This window comes from Mirounga leonina, unplaced genomic scaffold (assembly GCF_011800145.1).
Source record: "Mirounga leonina isolate KUSES-001 unplaced genomic scaffold, KU_Mleo_1.0 Mir_151, whole genome shotgun sequence".
NCBI lineage: Eukaryota > Metazoa > Chordata > Mammalia > Carnivora > Phocidae > Mirounga > Mirounga leonina.
Window position 1 is genome coordinate 10,615 of NW_023270377.1, and position 17,573 is coordinate 28,187.

Genomic DNA, 17,573 nt, shown 5'->3' on the forward strand with positions numbered 1-17,573 from the left:
GTAACAGATGTTCTGACGACCCGTCATTTCCATAATCAAAGTTTTGAAACTTCACACACAAAGAAAGAAGCTCAAACAAACGTCTCGGCCTGGCAACTCTGAGACGTCTGAACTGGACTAACAGGGACAGATGATGAGGTTGTGTGTGTTGGGTGAGCCTAGTGGCAAAGAAGAAGGTGCTCGGCCAGCTCTCCACTTGGGCCTCACCTGTCCTCAGCCAGGAACCTGCTCACGGCCCTCACCTGTCACAACTCTCACACGGGAGACCCACAGCCAGCCCTGGAGCCCGCCCTGCCCACACCCTCCTGCATAATGCACTCAGCTCTCCTCTGAGGCCCCTGTCAGCTTTACCCAGACCTGGAACTCCCCCATCTGCTGCAGAGCTCCAGGATTCCCCCTCTTCTTCCAAAATGACACTGGCCCAAAGGTAGAAGGCTACTTAATGAATGGTTCACACCTACTTTCCCCTTCTGTCGTATTTCTCTCCATTTACCTTCCTACCTGTGCAAACTGTAAGTAACATATCAATGGAATATGAACATGCTCTGAGATCGGATTCTTTCACTGCAACCTTCTGAGGACTCCTTGTATAATAAAATACCATATCCTATGACGGGGGGATTAAAACTATTATTTACAGAATAATTCAGCCCATTCACCTCAATTTTAATGGCTCTTCATTAGGCAGAACAGTTTCTGTGGAAAAAGACTTTCCATAGAGGGGCGCCTGGGTGGCTCAGTCGTTAGGCGTCTGCCTTCGGCTCAGGTGATGATCTTGGGGTCCTGGGATCGAGCCCCGCATCAGGCTCCCTGTTCAGCAGGGAGCCTGCTTCTCCCTCTCCCACCCCCCCCCCGCTTGTGTTCCCACTCGCTATCTCTCTCTCTGTCAAATAAATAAATAAAATGTTTTAAAAAAAAGACTTTCCATAGACATTACCTTCCAGCAATTTCATAAGGAGTCAACGGAAGCTCTGTGGGATAACCTGACGCACCTAGGCTCAGGCAAGCAGTTCCAGAACTCAGCCCAGTGCTCCTGACACCAGCATGCCTCCATCCAGAATTCCCAAACACTCTCCTTCTGACTCCACCACCAAAGAAACTACAGAGAAAATACAGCATGTCAAAATATCTAGAGGATACATTTAGAAAAACTAGAAACTCAGGCTCAACTTTTAAACAGTAAAAGCCTGCTTTGAATAATTTTGACTTTTCCCTTGACCCTAACTGTAACTCTTCTGATGAAAACACTAATCAATTATGAAACATCACCTTTGACAAATGACAAGACATCATCCGAATCTGTATCTGACGACAAAAAGCCACCTAACTCTAGATGCTGGCCGCTCAACCATATCCTAGGCCCAATTGAATAAACGCTATTAGATTGAGGAACAAAAGATATCTTAAAAACACACAAAGAGTAAATTTCACCTTCTCTTTCTAATAAAAGTTACTTCTAGGAAACAGATGATCAGAATATATTTTGTAAGCAATAAATGAACAGAGAAAATCGGATCCCCTGCAATGTTCTACCCGCAGGGAAAGTAACTCTTGAACCAAATGGAGAATGCTGAGAGCTACTTAAGTTTTACTTCGTAGCTCAACTAGAAAAAAGAGGAAAGCCCAGGAGGTTTGGGGTTAATCAGAAGTTTTACCTCCAGTCCTGACTTGAAGATGACATTGTGCCAAATGGACCTGCTGCTCTCTCTGAATGCTGACGTCCTGTGACAAGCAGCATCACTGACTCACATGCTGATGTTCAAAACTTCGGGTCTCATGGAGCCAGAGGGGAGAAGTGCTGTCAGGTGGGGATAAGTAGGACCTCCGACCTATGGCAAGCACACCTGCTTCGGTTTCTGGGAGAAGGGGAAACACATACTTGTTTTTTAAGTACTAATTATCTTCATTCTAAAGTAGACCAATGACTTTGACATTTTTGGAAACGCGAAATGACTCTTCCAAATCAACACCTCAACTCATCTGTTCCTCATGCAACTTGAGTAGGGTCTAGTTTACTCCAGCCTCCAGGCCTCCACCTGGAGGACCCTCCCGCACAATCCTGACAGCCCATTACCACCATACCCGGGGAACATGGGGCACAATGCTAAGTTGGAGGACGGCTCTGGGGCTTGTTACCGCCACACCTGTGCCTGGGGGAACAGGGGACACCCTGCTGAACTCGGGGTGCTACTCAAGGTCCATTACCTGCACTCTGCCAGGGGACAGGGGGCACCCCACTGAACTTGGGGGCTGTGTGCGGTCCTTACGTGCACTCTTCCAGGGGAACACGGGAAACCCTGAAATGTCCGCAACCCATCCCAAAAAAGCTCGGGTGAGCGGAGCCCTGGAGTTCACGGGGCTGGGGGATACGGCCCGTTGAAGGACTTTCAACGATTAGGAAACTCATCTAAGTTCGCGGAATTAGCTCGCTGCCCGCCTCCTTCGAGGACCCAACTCCCACCCGAGGTGCACCCTACCCCCGGGACCCCACCCCGGCCCACAGCGTGGTCTCACCCAGCCGGGAACTCTACAGGTGAACTCTCTGGGAGCTGGCCTTCTGCCCCACCTCTGCATCCGGGGCCGCTCCGGGTCCTCCCTCAGAGAGGTAACTCCACCCCCACGCGGTGATTGGTCAGGGAGGGTGGTGCCCCGAGCCCATTGGATGCCGCGCCTGCCTCTACCGGCCAACCCGCCCTCAGGCCCGCGGCTCCCTACGACGGCAGGTGGTCCAGGAGGCCCGTCCTCACGCCAACACCTGCTTGGCGGCGCAGGCGTGGGCGGGGGCTATGGGCGGGGTCCGCCCCCCCACACACACCCGGCCCATTCCGCGGCCGCCTCTGGCTGCAGACCACCCCCAGAGCCCTGCCCCTTCCCTTCCTGCACCAACCCCTGTCTGCAGAGCTGTTCCCGGCTCCCGGCAAGATCAGCTGCGCTCGGACCTTCTGAGGCTTTGGGCTTTAGGAAATGCAATGTTTCACGCATTTCCAAGGCAGTTTTAAACCCAAAAACTAATGCTCTAAACGTGAAGAGCTTCGCCTTCTGGTCTCACCCATGGACTGGATAGTGCTTCTTGGACCTTCAAAGCATCCTTGTAGGATGAGCCCGTTTATGCTGGAATATATATACATATGCTTGGTTCTGCAGGGAAGCTCCAAGATGAAGAACAGCCACCCTTCTCTGCTGTTGGAGTTGTGAACGAGGAACATTTATTTTTCACTTAAAAAGAAAACATATTGTTATTCTCGACACTGAATGAACAAACCCTTTTAAACACTTTAGAGAAAAAGGAAGAGAGTTTTATTCAAACCCAAGTCAGGACAGCTGCCTGGGAGACACAGTCTTCACAAAAAAGGGAGTGCTCCGGGGAAGGAACATTTGAGGCAGGTTTATATATTTGTTCTGTGTTGATTTACATACAGTTACATATCATCATGAGGAAGAACATTCAAGAAAGTGACAGACTTTCTCTTATGTTTTCAGTTTGTACAAGTTGGTATGACTAATCTTATGGAAGCCAGAGAGGTTTTGTTTTTCTTATCTTTATGTTTGCAATGGCATTTTGGGGTTATCTTTTTCTTCTCAAACCAGATGTACAATATGTGCTTGGGACAGAAATAGGACCCATACTCTGAGGCTTGGCCCAGTCATTTTGACCTTGGTAAAATGTTACAGGATAGCTTCTCTGGGAGCCCAGGATCCAGGCCCACGGATGGTAAAAGATAAAAATTTCCATTATCATTAGAATTGCTACTAAAGGGAGGAACTTGAGACAAAAGTACCTTTAACAATAGTGCCAAAAAATCAAAATGATGCCTAGAGAAGTTCACCTATCCCACGGTCAACACAGGTAACAGAGGTGTTCACAGATGCTGGGCTCCTCCCCTTCTCCTGCCCAAATCTCTGAAGCACACAGATAATTTAAAGTCAGAATTTTAGAACTCCTAGACATCTCAGAGATGTCTGGCACCATTCCCTTGGACTATAGAATAAAAAAGAGTAGCTCATTTTCACAACACTAATGGAAACATGAAGTGCCCCTAAAGCTTGCATACACTGTCTCAGTTCTTTCCTTGCAGATTTTGACTAATGTTAAGTCATAGTCATACCATATAAACACTACGATGGTTGGGAAGTAAGTAATCATAGCTAAGGGACTATTTTAGCAATGTTTATAAGCACTGTCTCACTTTGTAGAAGAGGCTGAGCTGAGTGTTTTTAAATACTATTTCAGACCTGTCTTACAGCACACTCTGAACATACTAGAGCCTGAATCAATTAAAAAAAAAGATAGTTCTTTCAGTAACTTGAAGATCTCAAGCGGATTATAATGTCTCTATTCCTAGAGATCTTGGAGTATCTTACTCAAAGGTCCTCCAATGTGCTCGCTTCGGCAGCACATATACTCAAAGGTCCTCCACTGATCATGATGGGCATAGTTTAAAAGGCCGGCTGAATTCATTCCAGTTGGCCACACAACAAGAAAATCCTGGTACTTGATATGTTTCCAGATGGAGAAGACCAGAGATAACAGGGAAAGAGTTCCGTGTATGGAATAACAAGGGATTTGGAGTCAGTTTGGAGATCCCACTTAGGTCTCTGACACTAAAATCCTCCGTGACTCGTATCGTCTCTGAGCCCCCGTCTAACCATCTAGAAAATGTGACTAAAAATACCTACATCATAGTTTAGAAGTTTAAGAGGGAGAATTCCACAAAGAGCAGTGTGATGGAGCTCAAGGGCAGGTGCTCAGAAACCATAATTACTATTTGGATCTATTTCTTTTCCAGAAAAAAGGACACATGTTGAAACCATATTTCTGATAGATGACTCGCAAGATTATTTTCAAACCTTAAGGAAGGTCAAGAAGCTGCTATTGTGTCATGTTTCACTCAGAGATCATCTTGTTGGACTGGTGAGGACAATACAATAGCACCATCGTCACTAGGAGTGGGGAGCTTCCCATTTCCATATGGCTATGTTGTCCCCCTTAGCTCAGGGCTACCAGAAAGGGCAGCTGGGGGCGACCACATGCCAAGGCTGCCAGGTGTGGCTGAGGCAGGCAGAACTCGGACTTAAGGCTCAACTCCTGTCTACCTTATTTATAGTGCTCTTCACGGATAGAATGCCATTGTCTGTGAGCTCTGATGTAGGAAAGATCGAGACTTTCCATTGTGATTCCCTCTCTGACCCTTAGGATATGTAGCAAATTTACATTTAAGTTTTAAGCATTGAGGGACTTCCTGCTTTTCTTTTCATTATGACTATGGCTCGATTCCCTGTAGTCTAAGAATATAACCTAGTTAATTTCAGGCTTTTAAAATGTGTAGACTTGATTCATGGCCCAACATATCGTCTATTTGGATAAATATTCTAGCACCACTTGAAAATAATGTATTCTGCACTTACTCTGTAATGTTCCATATATGTCAATTAGGTCACATGTCTTACCAATGTTTTGTCTGCTTTTTCTATCAGATATTGAGAAAGGTATATTAAAATCTTCAAGCAATGCTACTCTGGTCAACATTCCATTGGAGAATCTCCCAAGTGTTATAAGCCAAGAGAAACAAAAAGAATAAGAAGCGAGGAGATCATTGTGACTATTTACAGATAATATGATGGTGTACATAGAAAATCCAAAGTATTCTATAAATACACTATTAGAATTAAAAATGGAAAACTTGCAAATCTTAGAACCAAGGAAGCAATCCAGAAAGCAGCCAGGGGGAACAGATTTCTTATGTACGGAGGGAGGAACATCAGAATAACGTCAGACCTGTCCATAGGGACTTTGCAGGCGAAAAAGAGCTGGAAAGACATATTCACAGTACTAAATGAGAACATGCAGCCAAGGATACATAACCAGGGAAATGTTGCAAAAGAAAACCAAACCTGGGGGCATCTGTGACGGGATGGTATTGGCACAAAAACACATAGATCAATGGAACAGAATAAAGACCCCAGAAATGGACCCTCAACTCTATGGTCCACCAATCTTTGACAGATCAGGAATGAATGTCCAATGGAAAAAAGACAGTCTCTCCAATAAATGGTGCTGGGAAAATTGGACAGCCACATGCAGAAGATTGAAACTCGACCATTCTCTAACATCATGGACAAAGATAAACTCAAAATGGATAAAAGACCTCAATGTGAGACAGGAGTCCATCAAAATCCTAGAGGAGAACAGAGGCAGTCACCTCTTTGACATCGGCCACAGCAACTTCTTTCAAGACATGTCTGTAAAGGCAAGGGAAACAAAGGCAAAAATGAACTTTTGGGACTTCATCAAGATAAAAAGCTTCTGCACAGCAAACGAAACAGTCAACAAAACCAAGAGGCAACCCATGGAATGGAAGAAGATATTTGCAAATGACATTACAGATGAAGGGCTGTTACCCAAGATCTAGAAAGAACTTCTCAAACTCAACACCCAAAAAATAATAATACTAATAATAATAACCCAATCAAGAAATGGGCAGAAGACATTAACAGACATTTCTCCAAAAAAGACATAAAAATGACTAACGTTTAACATCAGTAGCCATCAGGGAAATTCAAATCAAAACCACAATGAGATACCACCTCACACCGGTCAGAATGGCTAAAATGAACAAGTCAGGAAATGACAGATGTTCTGAGGATGTGGAGAAAGGGGAACCCTCTTTACACTGTTGGTGGGAATGCAAGCTGGTACAGCCACTCTGGAAAACAGTATGGAGGTTCCTCAAGATGTTAAAAATAGAACTACCCTACTACCTGACAATTGCACTACCGGGTATTTACCCCAAAGACACAGACGTAGTGAAAAGAAGGGGCACCTGAACCCCAATGTTCATAGCAACAATGTCTGCAATAGCCAAACTGGGGAAGGAGCTCAGATGCCCTTCAACAGATGAATGGATAAAGATGTGGTCCATATATACAAGGGATTACTCAGCCATCAGAAAGGATAAATACCTACAATTTGCACTGACGTGGATGGAACTGGAGGGGATTAGGCTAAGTGAAATAAGTCAAGCAGGGAAAGACAGTTACCATATGGTTTCACTCATATGTGGAACATAAGGAATAGCATGGAGGACCATAGCGGAAGAGAAGGAAAACTGAATGGGAAGAAATCAGAGAGGGAGACAAACCATGAGAGACTCTGGACTCCGGGAACCTAACTGAGGGTTACAGAAGGGAGGGGGTGGGGGAATGGGGTATCTGGGTGATAGGTATTAAGAAGGTCACATATTGTGACGAGCACTGGGTGTTATATGCAAATAATGAGTCATTTAACAATACATGAAAAAATAAAGATGTACTATATGTTGGCTAATTGAGCATAATTAAATAAGTAAATAAATAAATATGCTTTCTACATGAAAAACAAATAATGGGTACAGAATTTCAGATTTGCAAATGAAATGTTCTCAAGATATGCATCACAGCAGTATAAATATACTTAACACTACCGGACTTTATACTGAAAATGTTAAAATGGCAAAATCAATGTTATGATTTTTTACAACTTTTTTCCCTTTTTTTATTATGCTAATCACCATACATTACATCATTTTTCCCTGCCTACTATCTTCTTTTTTCTTAACATATAATGTATTATTTGCTTCAGAGGTACAGGTCTGTGATTCAACAGTCTTACACAATTCACAGTGCTCGCCATAGCACATACCCTCCCCAATGTCTATCACGCAGCCGCCCCATCCCTCCCACCCCCCACCACTCCAGCAACCCTCAGTTGGTTTCCTGAGATTAAGAATTACTCACATCAGTGAGATCATATGACAGATTTTTTACAACTTTTTAAAAGTACATTCTGTAGGATTCCACTTTTATAAAGATTTTATTAATTTATTTTAGAGAGAGAGAGTGTGGCACGGGAGTGGTAGGAGAGGCAGGAGGTGGAAAAGAGAATCGTGAGCCCACGCTGCCCTGAACACAGACCCTACATGGGGCTCCATCCCACACCATGAGATCACATCCTGAGCCAAAATCAAGAGTCAGCGGCTTAACGGACTGAGCCGCCATCCATCTCCTTGGGCATTACTGTTGTTCTATTCCCTGCTCTCTCCACCACTGCTGTGCTGAACACTCCTGAAAACACATCTGTGAAAAACCGGGCCAGAGTTTCCGGGGGTGAGCCTGAGGCCAAGCACTGCCAGGTGATGGGTGCACCTGCGGCCTGGGATGGGTGCTGCTCACTGTTCTCCCAGACAGGGGTGCCCGTCACCCTTCTCTCCAGGGGACCTGCGGGGGACCCCCATGTCCTCAGGCACCTGAGGGCCACCCGGCCCAGGAATTCACCTTCTCTAGCAGAGGACAGATGGGACTTCTTTCTCTGGCCAGGCATATGAACCCTGATCCTGGGAAAGGAGAGCTCTCCTGGACTCCTCACCCAGCCAGGCAGCTGTGGCCACGATGTATGTGATGGAGCCAGAGCGGCTGGGCCTTGGAGGGAATGAGTGCCTTAAACCAGCCTTGCGCAGGGCATGTGGGAGCAACAGCCCCTGCTTCCTGGGGAGCAGTGATGTGTGCGGAAGGAAGGAGGCTGGGGTGGAGCCTTCCAAGCCACACCACAGTCTCTCCCTTGGTCCTGAAACCAGCAGGAAGGGAGCTCCGAGAGCAGAGACGAGACTCCAGGAGGATTCCTATCCAGAGAAAGGGTGCCCTGAAGCAGCCAGCCCCACCGACCCGCATTTGCACAGGATCACCTCCCGCGCTTCCTTAGCAAGTTGTCCGTCTTCGTGTGTGGACAGTGACTGGCTGGTGCACTTCCAGAGGCGGACTAGAAACTTTTCAGTGCTTGCTCGTGGGTCAGAGGACCACCGCCCAAAGAAGCAGAGGATGTCCCTCTTCCTCCGGAGCTGGGGAAGGCAGCCACCGTCCTGGAGCAGGACCGGGTCCAGGAGTGTGTTCTTTCTGAAGCCCCCACTTTCAGTGGGCGTTGCTGTGCCTAAGAAAGGCCCACTGAGCCCCAGAGTCAGGAGCAGTGAGGGGCTGTCTCCAGCCCTGGCCCAGGATCATGACCCGAAACCATCCTGTCTTTGGGAGGACAGGTCTCCTTCAGGAGCCAGGGAGGGGACTGGCCCCTCTCCCCTCCCCAGGTCCAGGACGCCCGGGACCTGCAAGAGCTCTTCATTTGAGGAGGAGTCATGGAGAGCGTGTGTGTCTCGTCAGCCCAGCAAGTGAAAGAACCAAACCCCAATGCTCAGGTTCTAACAGAAGCAGAATTTCAATGTACCATTTAGGGGCAGCCTCCTCCCTTCTAACGTGGCCTTAGGGGACCCCAGGGAAAGTCTTTGTTCTCCTTCCGTCAGAGACAAGAGCTGGCCCCGTGTCACGGGGTCCCCACCACATCCCCATTCCTGAGGAAGAGCCACACACAGGGGCCTGGTGTCTGGAGTGTGGTCGGCCACTGCTTCTGGGCTCCCAGCCAGGGGCCTGGGGGCTGCATGGAAGGGCTGGATTGCTTTTGGGGGGAGGGGTGCTCACTGCCGACACGGCTCACCATCCCCCACTGCACTCTGCAATCCAGGTTCTGTGCCCAGCACCCCACATGTTCCTGCCATGGGAGCAATCATTCACCATTACCCCATTGCACAGAGGAGGAGAGTGAGGCCCAGAGAGGGGAGGTACATGGCTCCAGTCCCAGGGCTGGTCAGCAGAGAAGCTGGAAGGCCAGCCCTCCTAAGCCCCTGCTAGCCCAGCCAGAGACTCCCTGAGCTGAAAGCAAGCCCTCCCCTGCCTGCCCAGCCACACACTGGCCCCTGAGCTTCATGATGGCCTGTTCTTGGCCCTGAAGGTGTTGCTGGCCGACTAGGAGGGGGAGTCCAGCTCGGGAGACAGGCTGTAGATACAGGACAGAGTGACACGTCTGAGCTAATAGGAACCACACTCTGGTCTCCCTCCCAGAGCCTGCCCGGGAGCTGAAATCTGGGTGCCCTAGGGGCCAGCACACAACAGGGTCTGCGCTGACCAGGGAGCCATGGCCCCCAGGGAGAGTCCACTCTGCCCTCTCCCCGCTCCTGCCTGGCCTCACCTCTCCTCACTGTGGGGCTGCAGGACCCAGAATCAAGCCCCATAGGGCTGGCTCTGCTCCAGCTTGTAATGATTTTGCAGCCCCCGGAACAGCTGGATTTCCTGGGACTGGAGGGAGGACTGGCTGCAGACAGGGACTGGGCTGGGGAGGATGCGGGGCCTTGTGGAGGGTGAAGGATGGGGCAGGGGCCGGGTCCTGGGGCTGAAATCCCTGAATGCCCATGGGGTCCCTGATTACAGTAACGACCACCTTCACACTCGGGCATCCTGCTGGGGGGCCCCTCCTCCCCGGCCTCCTTCCTGCCCCTCTGACTCCAGCCAGGGCTGCAGCCAGGGACAGGCTGGACCTCTGTGCCAGGTCCTGCCAGGAAGACAAGGCAGAAGGAGGAGAGGAGAAGGGGAAGGGGCAGACTGATCTTCTCCCTGCCCTGAGTTGGCCTCCACGGATGCCTCCAGGTCCTCTGGCCCAGCCCTGCACTTAGCTGGACCCTGAGAGGGTATCTGCATTCCAGGCCAGCTGGGTGGGGGGTATTCAGTGACTTTTGCATCCCCAGATGTCCACCCCACCTGGCCTTGCACCCTAAGGCCTGCTGCCCAGGATGGGTGTGGTTGCAGGGCTCAGTGGACTTCAGGGCCACAGAGCAGTTGGTGGTGGTGAGAGAACGTGGGGGACCGGTCAGTGCGGAGCCATGGGTCTGGTGCACATCCGCCACAGGGCTGGGTCATGGTACAGGAGCTGTGGGCAGGTCATCTGTGCACACCTGGCCATGACACACCTGGCTGCCCCTCTCGGTGGGGAGGCCTGTGTGCCTGGTGCACCTGTCCCCCACCTACCCCTGGAGGAGTGGCCGCATTCAAGCCTTTCCATGTCCAACCCTCAGGGACAGTTGGGAACCTGGGTCAAGAGAGGCAGGGACTGGCCCAGGACAAATGAGGGGTGCAGAGTCCAAGGAGCAGGGCTGCTCTCCAGTCCTAGGCCAGTCCCAACCCTCCCATGAGATTCGCTTTGGGGGTGAGAGCCCCTCAGATCCTCAGGAATAGCTATCCACCCCGTCCCATGTGGGGACATGACCTTGGGCATCCCCAGAGACATAGAGGCATGCGCACCTGCACACACACACACACACACACACACACACACCCCACTCTGGCTGCCCAGCTGGGGGTCAGAAGGGGAGGACACCCTGGGAGCGAGGCGGGTCACAAGGGAGAAAGAATGAAGAGGTTGGAGACAGCTGGGCCATGGGGCAGGGCATCTGGACTCCTGGCAAGGACCCAGATCCATAGCATGGGGAGGGGAGACAGGCCAGGCTGAGGGTCATGGGTCCCCAAGGGGCCCAGGGGGGTTGCCAGGGCACTGGGAGAGGACAGGGTCTGGGTTCCGGTGTCCATCACCAGCCTGGGCACTTGGAAGCAGGAAGAGATACCCACCCCCAAGTCCAGAGGGGCTACAGCACAAAGGCCTCAGCTTACTCTTCTGTCACTTGGGCTATAGAGATGCAGGGTCCCTAGGGTCCCACAGGCTTGTGGAAGAGCCTGTTGGCCTTGGATCTCCATCCCCGACCCACTGTGCTCCCAGTCCTGGGAAAATGCTTTGTACTCCCTCGAGGTCCTTCTGAGCAGGGGACAGACTGGGGGCTTGGGGGACTGAGGACCTGGGTACGCAGAACGTGGCAGAGCACTGACCACTGGTCTGAGCACCAAGGTCAAGACCCTCCTTGTTGCAGCCTCAGGGTCCCCATTTGGAAGAGGTTCCAGAATCACTGCTCTGGTCGGGCTGAGGAGGCCTTAGGTAGGAACAGAGCACCAGGACAGGAGAGGGAAACACGGACAAGGGAGGCTTCTGAGGTTTCTCACATCGCCCAGGAGCCTACAGATCCTGCTCCTGTGAGAGACACAGAGAAGAGACAGGGACATAGAAGGAGATAGAGAATGAACGCAGGACAGAGGGAACCAGAAGAAGTCACAGACTTTCCTCCATCAGCTTGGAAATGACATCCCAGCATTTTGCCCCATTATCTTCCTGAGAGGCCATCCACCCTGGAGGGGAGGGGATTCCATAGGGATCTGTGACCAGGATTCGGGGATGCTGGGAGCCACCGTGGGGACTGCTCAGCACATGGGCACAGATGAGTCCCTGGGACCTGAGCCTAACCCTAATAGAAGCCCCTGGAAGTCTGTGTTGTGAGAGGACAAGGTCAGAATCAGTTCATTACAACCTTCCCACGGGGGCTGGGACACAGGCAGGAGGGGGGTGGCCTTGCCCAGACCCCAGAGCAGACCCGGGCCCCTCTGAGCTGTGCTCCATGTCCCGCCCAGCCCCTGGCTCATCCTTGCAATCCCAAGTGTGCACCAGCCTCCTGTGATAGCAGGTACGGAACATGTGTAGAGGTCCTAGCCCTGATGGCGTCCCTAGAAGTAGAAGCCAGAATACCCCAATGGGCAGATGGGCAGACTGGGGAGGCCCTGAGAGCCACGGGGTCTGTCCTGGGTCACAGCCCTGGGCACGCGCAGGAGCCCGGTCTGAACCCAGCTCTGTGTCCTCACAGCGGGGACACCTGATGCACCCAGGCCTCCCGGGGGCTGTGGGTGGGCTGTGTGGGTGGCACTGTATGGATGGGGCATGGGGGGAGGGTGAGCATTGAGCAGCTGGGGGAGGAGGCCCTCGGGGGTGGGGGTCTTGTGTGAGGAGGAAGTTGGGTAAGGGGACCCCAGGCAGTGGTGACCTCACTTCCCTGACAACAGAGCCCAACAGAATTTGGAACCCCGGTAACCAGGCACCCACATTCCAGAGACAGCCCCCTGCCCAGCTCATTTCTTTGGAGACCCTCCAACAAAAAGCATGTTCAGGTGTTGCTTCCCCAAATCTGGACGCTGCAGGCTGAAGAAAGAGCGCCCTGCAAACGCTGTCCCCCGCTGGGGATGTCGAATCAGGGCTCCCCACCGCCTCTGGCCATTTGGCCGGAAGGACAGAAAGGTGACACCAGGAGGCCCAGAGCCTGCCACCCAGCCCCACACGCTCTGATCTGACCTGTGCAGCCCCAGGCCCCCCTCCGTGTGTGTGTGTCTGTGCGTGTCTGTGTGTGAGTGTGCGTGTGCGTGCGTGTGTGTCTGTGGGTGTGCGTGCGTGTGTGTGTGTGTAAAGAGGGGTCATGCGGGGTGGGGCCACCCTGAGCAGGAGCAGGCTGATGAGGGGTCAGATTCCCAGTGGGCAGGTCATGTTCAAGGTCAAGGCTGGCTGTGTGGGATGGGGTGCGCGGGCGCTGCCCCTTCTACCCAGGGTTTATCCCGATAGCCCTGCAGGGATGGGTCACTGCATCCTGGGTGCAGGGCTGTGCACTCACAGGTCTGTGTCTGATCTGGGAGCAGCAGGGGGACTGGGCAGGAGGACAGTGAGGATGGCCGGGCAGGGCTGTGATGCCTCCAGCCGGCTACCCCCGTCCCTGTCTTTGCAGAAGGCCACGGATGACATCCCGAGGCGGCTGGCGGACATGCCCTCCTCCCTGACGGAGGGGTTGACCCCACAGGCATCCCCAAAAACAAGTGCTGGGGATTGCCGGGCAAGACCTACAACACCACCCAGACCACTGTCCCAGGTGGTTGGTCACCGGACAGTGGTCCAGGAGCCGGAGCCCACGGAGACCGAGCCCGAGGGTGAGAAGGCTGGGGCTGGGTGTTTGTGGTGTGTGGGGATGGGTCGGTGCTGGCCCCACAGGGATGAGCCCCCAGAGGCTGGTGTGGGGCCTGGAGCAAAGACTGGGCGCAGAGCATCCAGCGGGTGGACTGCAGTCGGGGAGACACCCCAGGGAGGGCTCCTTCCTGGCTGCGGCTTCTCTGGGAGGCCCTGGGCTGGGTTCTGTCTCCGCAAAGGCCCACGGAGAGCAGGCACGGGGTGAGCTTTTCTCCTCTCACAGCTGCTCCACCACCTGAGGAGCTAGAGCCGGCTCCAACTCCATCGGCAGCTCTGGAGGGAGGGGTGGTGCCTGCAGCGACTTCAGGAGGAGACCAGGAGCCGGCAGGTGACCCGGCACCCACCCACGGACAGCCTGACGTGGACCAGGAAGAACTGGCACCTGCCCCTGACCCAGCTCCTGCTACTGTTCCTGCACCTGACCCAGCTCCTGCCCTGGATCCTGCACCTGCCACTGCTCCAACCCAGCTCCTGATCCTCCTCCTACCCCTTCCCCTGCCCCTGCCAGAGCCACTGCCCCTGCCCCTGCCTGAGCTCCTGTTCCTGCTCCTTTTCCTGCTCCTGCTTCTGCCCCTTTCCCTGCCAGACCCGCTGCGCCTTCCCCTGCCCCTTCCTGGGCTCCTGTTCTTGTCCCTACCCCTGCTCCTGCCCCTTCCCCTGCCAGACCTGCTGCCCCTTCCCCTGCGCCTGCCGGAGCTCCTGTTCCTGCTCCTTACCCAGGTCCTGCCCTGGATCCTGCATCTGCCACTACTGCTGACCCCATCCCTCCCCTTGCCCCTGCTCCTGGCCCTGCTCTTACACCTGTCCCTGCTCTTACACCTGTCCCTGCCCCAGCCCCTGGCCCTGCTCTTACACCTGTCCCTGCCCCTAGCCCTGCTCTTACACCTGTCCCTGCCCCTGCCCCTGGCCCTGCTCTTACAGCTGGCCCTGCCCCAGGCCCTGCCCCTATCCCAACCCCTGCCCCTACTCCTGCTCCCGCAGGGCTCCCAGAGCCACATCCAGAGCCCACAGCCCTGCGGGGAGAGCTCCTTGTACAATTACCCTTAGTTCCATCGCCGGACCCCGACACCCCGCCAGATTGTTTCATCCCTTCCCCCTATGTTCTCTCTCTGGTACATATTAACTGTTATTTGATCTTTTCATGTTCTGTATACTGTTTATTATTTGTTTTAAATAAAATTACTTGTTTTCAATTGAACACGTCATGAGCATTAAGTACATTCCTAACGCTGTGCCACCACACCCCAGAACATTGCTGCAGAATATCTCATGCCCCAAAGGAGTCCCCGAACCAGAAGCTCCCCCTGCCCATTTCTCCCCCAGCCCAGACCCTGAAAACCCCTAAGCTGCTTTCTCTCCCTGTTCCTTTCCCTGTTCTGGATGTTTCTGTAAGTGGAATCACGCAATAGGTGCCTTTGTGTCTGCCCACCTATTTTCAAAGGGGACTTGTTTTCGTCTGTGTTTATTTGTCATAAAATTTCCCTTATTCGATATTAAAATGCCTGATGGATTACAGATCAGATGTAATCAGAGAGGCCGCTTTAGGAATTATGGGCCGAGACCCCTGTTCCTGCTGGGACACCACAGCCTGACCCCAGACAGGACAGGGCTGGCTCCTGTGGCCCACACAGAAACCAGGGAAATGCAGAAAGCTGGAAGACACACCACAAAGGGCAAAAGCATTGCTCACAACCCAAGGCCAGAGAAAGGTTTCCTATGCCTCTTGTCCAAACAACACACCAAGTCACTGGGTTCCACAAGGACAGACACCAAACGCATGCAAGCCCAAGGGGGGAGGACAGGCACGTGCAGAGTCAGAGATGAGGGAGCTCCCGGGGAAGGACTCTGGCAAAGGAAACCCTATGGAAGCAGCACTGGTCACCCTCAGACTGGCAGGTGTCTGGTCTGGGGAGAACATGAGGAAGCGGAGATCCCCTGCAGGTACCCTGGAGAGAAGGGTGACAGGCACCCCTGTCTGGGAGAACAGTGAGCAGCACCCATCCCAGGCCACAGGAGCACCTGGCGTGCTTGGCCTCTGACCAACCCCTGGAAACTCTGGCTCGATTTTTCACAGATGTGTTTTCAGGAGTGTTTATCACAGCAGTGGTGGAGAGAGCAGGGAATGGAACAACGCTAATGCCCAAGGAGATGGATGGGATCCACAGTCCCAGTCCTCATGATAGAATGTCCTGTAGCCACTGTCACATTGTCATTCGGGGCACAGGATCCGGGAAGCCCCTCCTGAGACCCCTCCTGCCACCCTGTTCTTGGGAACATTCAGAATTGGAGGAGGAGGAGGAGGTGGAGAGGATCCAGGATGACAGAGGGCCAAGGAGAAGGTCAGCACTGGGAGGACCTGAGCCACCATCCAGGGCCGGGGCTGTGGTGCCCTCGGACCTCACCCCAAATAAGGGCTCCTGATGGATGGACCCAACTTCTGTGGTTTCCCTCCCTCCCTCCCTCTCTCTCCCTCCCTTTCTCCCATCCTCCCTCCCTCTCACTCCCTCCCTCCTTCCCCCCTTCCTCCCTCATTCAGCAGAGGACCGGGGGTCCCTGCTGTGTACTGAGCAATGGGGCTTCATCAGTGAGCACCCCCCAACCCACATGGTCACGTCCACTGTGGGAGGTGACAGGGGTCAGTCCTCACGGCTAGGAGTGCTATGAGCACCAAGAATCTGCTCCTGAAAACACAGGCCAATTGCACAAAGAATGGAGAGACCCATGCTTAGCACTTCCTCTAGAAAAATCGAGTCCTGAAAAGTGATGAAGAGTGAGTATATCCTAGACTTCCTGCAATGTGAGTTCTAATGGCAGGTATGCACTGATTCTTAGAACCAACAAAGTAAATTACCCAGTGTCGACTGGGGGGTTGTGACTAACTTTTCTGACCCAATGACAGCATTTCAGCTAACATCTCCAGGGCTTCCAAGTTGTCCCAAGGGTCTCTGCAATCCTCTGATCCTTCCATTGACCTCCTTGGGAAGCTCTGTCTTGTCGTCTTCCTTGTCTCCTGCCCCTTCTGGGACCCTTCTCTGGCCTCCCCACCAGGGCCACCCCCACCAGGACTTCCTGTGCCCCGTGGCCTGGCGCCCGCATCCCATGGGGGTCCTGTGAGCCCGGTGCATTGTGCAAAGCCTGTGCACTCCCTCTGGGGTCACTTGGCATCTCCCTTGCAGCTGCCTGCATCTTCCTGCACTGGGTCTCCTCCAAGCATTCTGTGAGGCCAACCTGTGTCCGTGTCACGGGCACGGAAGTGAGAGTCCAGAAGGTCCAGATGACCTGCTCCCAGTCCCAACGTGTGGAGCCTGGGCCAAGGATGGTCAGCGAGCAGAGGAGGACTTGAGCCTAGGAAGCCTGAGGGAGGACATGGCACAGTGAGCCTGCAGGAGGAGAGTGAACACCGTGGGGACCTGGCGCTCAGGCCTACTGGGAGACCACATCCCACCTCACTGGCTCTGTCCCCAGGGCTGGAGGTCGTCCAGGTATCCACCCTCCCAGCCTGTAGGCTGCTAGTGGCTGCCAGGAGAGGAGGCACCTGGTGCAGGAGAGAGCCTTCAGACAGAGAGGAGGGGACAGGTGCTCCCCCAGCAGCTGGAGGAACTCGGGGTATCCACCTTCCCAGGCTGCAGGCTGGCAGTGACTGGCAGGAGAGGAGGCACCTGGTGCAGGAGAGAGCCCTCAGGCAGAGAGGAGGGGGCAGGCGCTCCCTCAGCAGCTGGAGGAACTCGGGGTAGCCACTCTCCCAGGCTGCAGGCTGGCAGTGACTGGCAGGAGAGGAGCCACACCTGGTCCAGGAGAGAGCCCTCAGGCAGAGAGGAGGGGACAGGTGCTCCCCCAG

The 17,573-nt window shown here is 53.1% G+C and overlaps 1 long non-coding RNA gene across 1 annotated transcript; it reads right to left on the bottom strand.

The window, feature by feature from the left end:
* Window positions 1–1,491: 1,491 nt before the first annotated feature.
* On the bottom strand, window positions 1,492–3,372 carry LOC118011707. The gene is made up of 2 exons (XR_004679529.1): window positions 3,050–3,372; window positions 1,492–1,856 (listed from the first exon to the last, which is right to left on the bottom strand). It is a non-coding gene; the product is annotated as an uncharacterized LOC118011707 (long non-coding RNA).
* Between the last annotated feature and the right edge of the window lie 14,201 nt (window positions 3,373–17,573).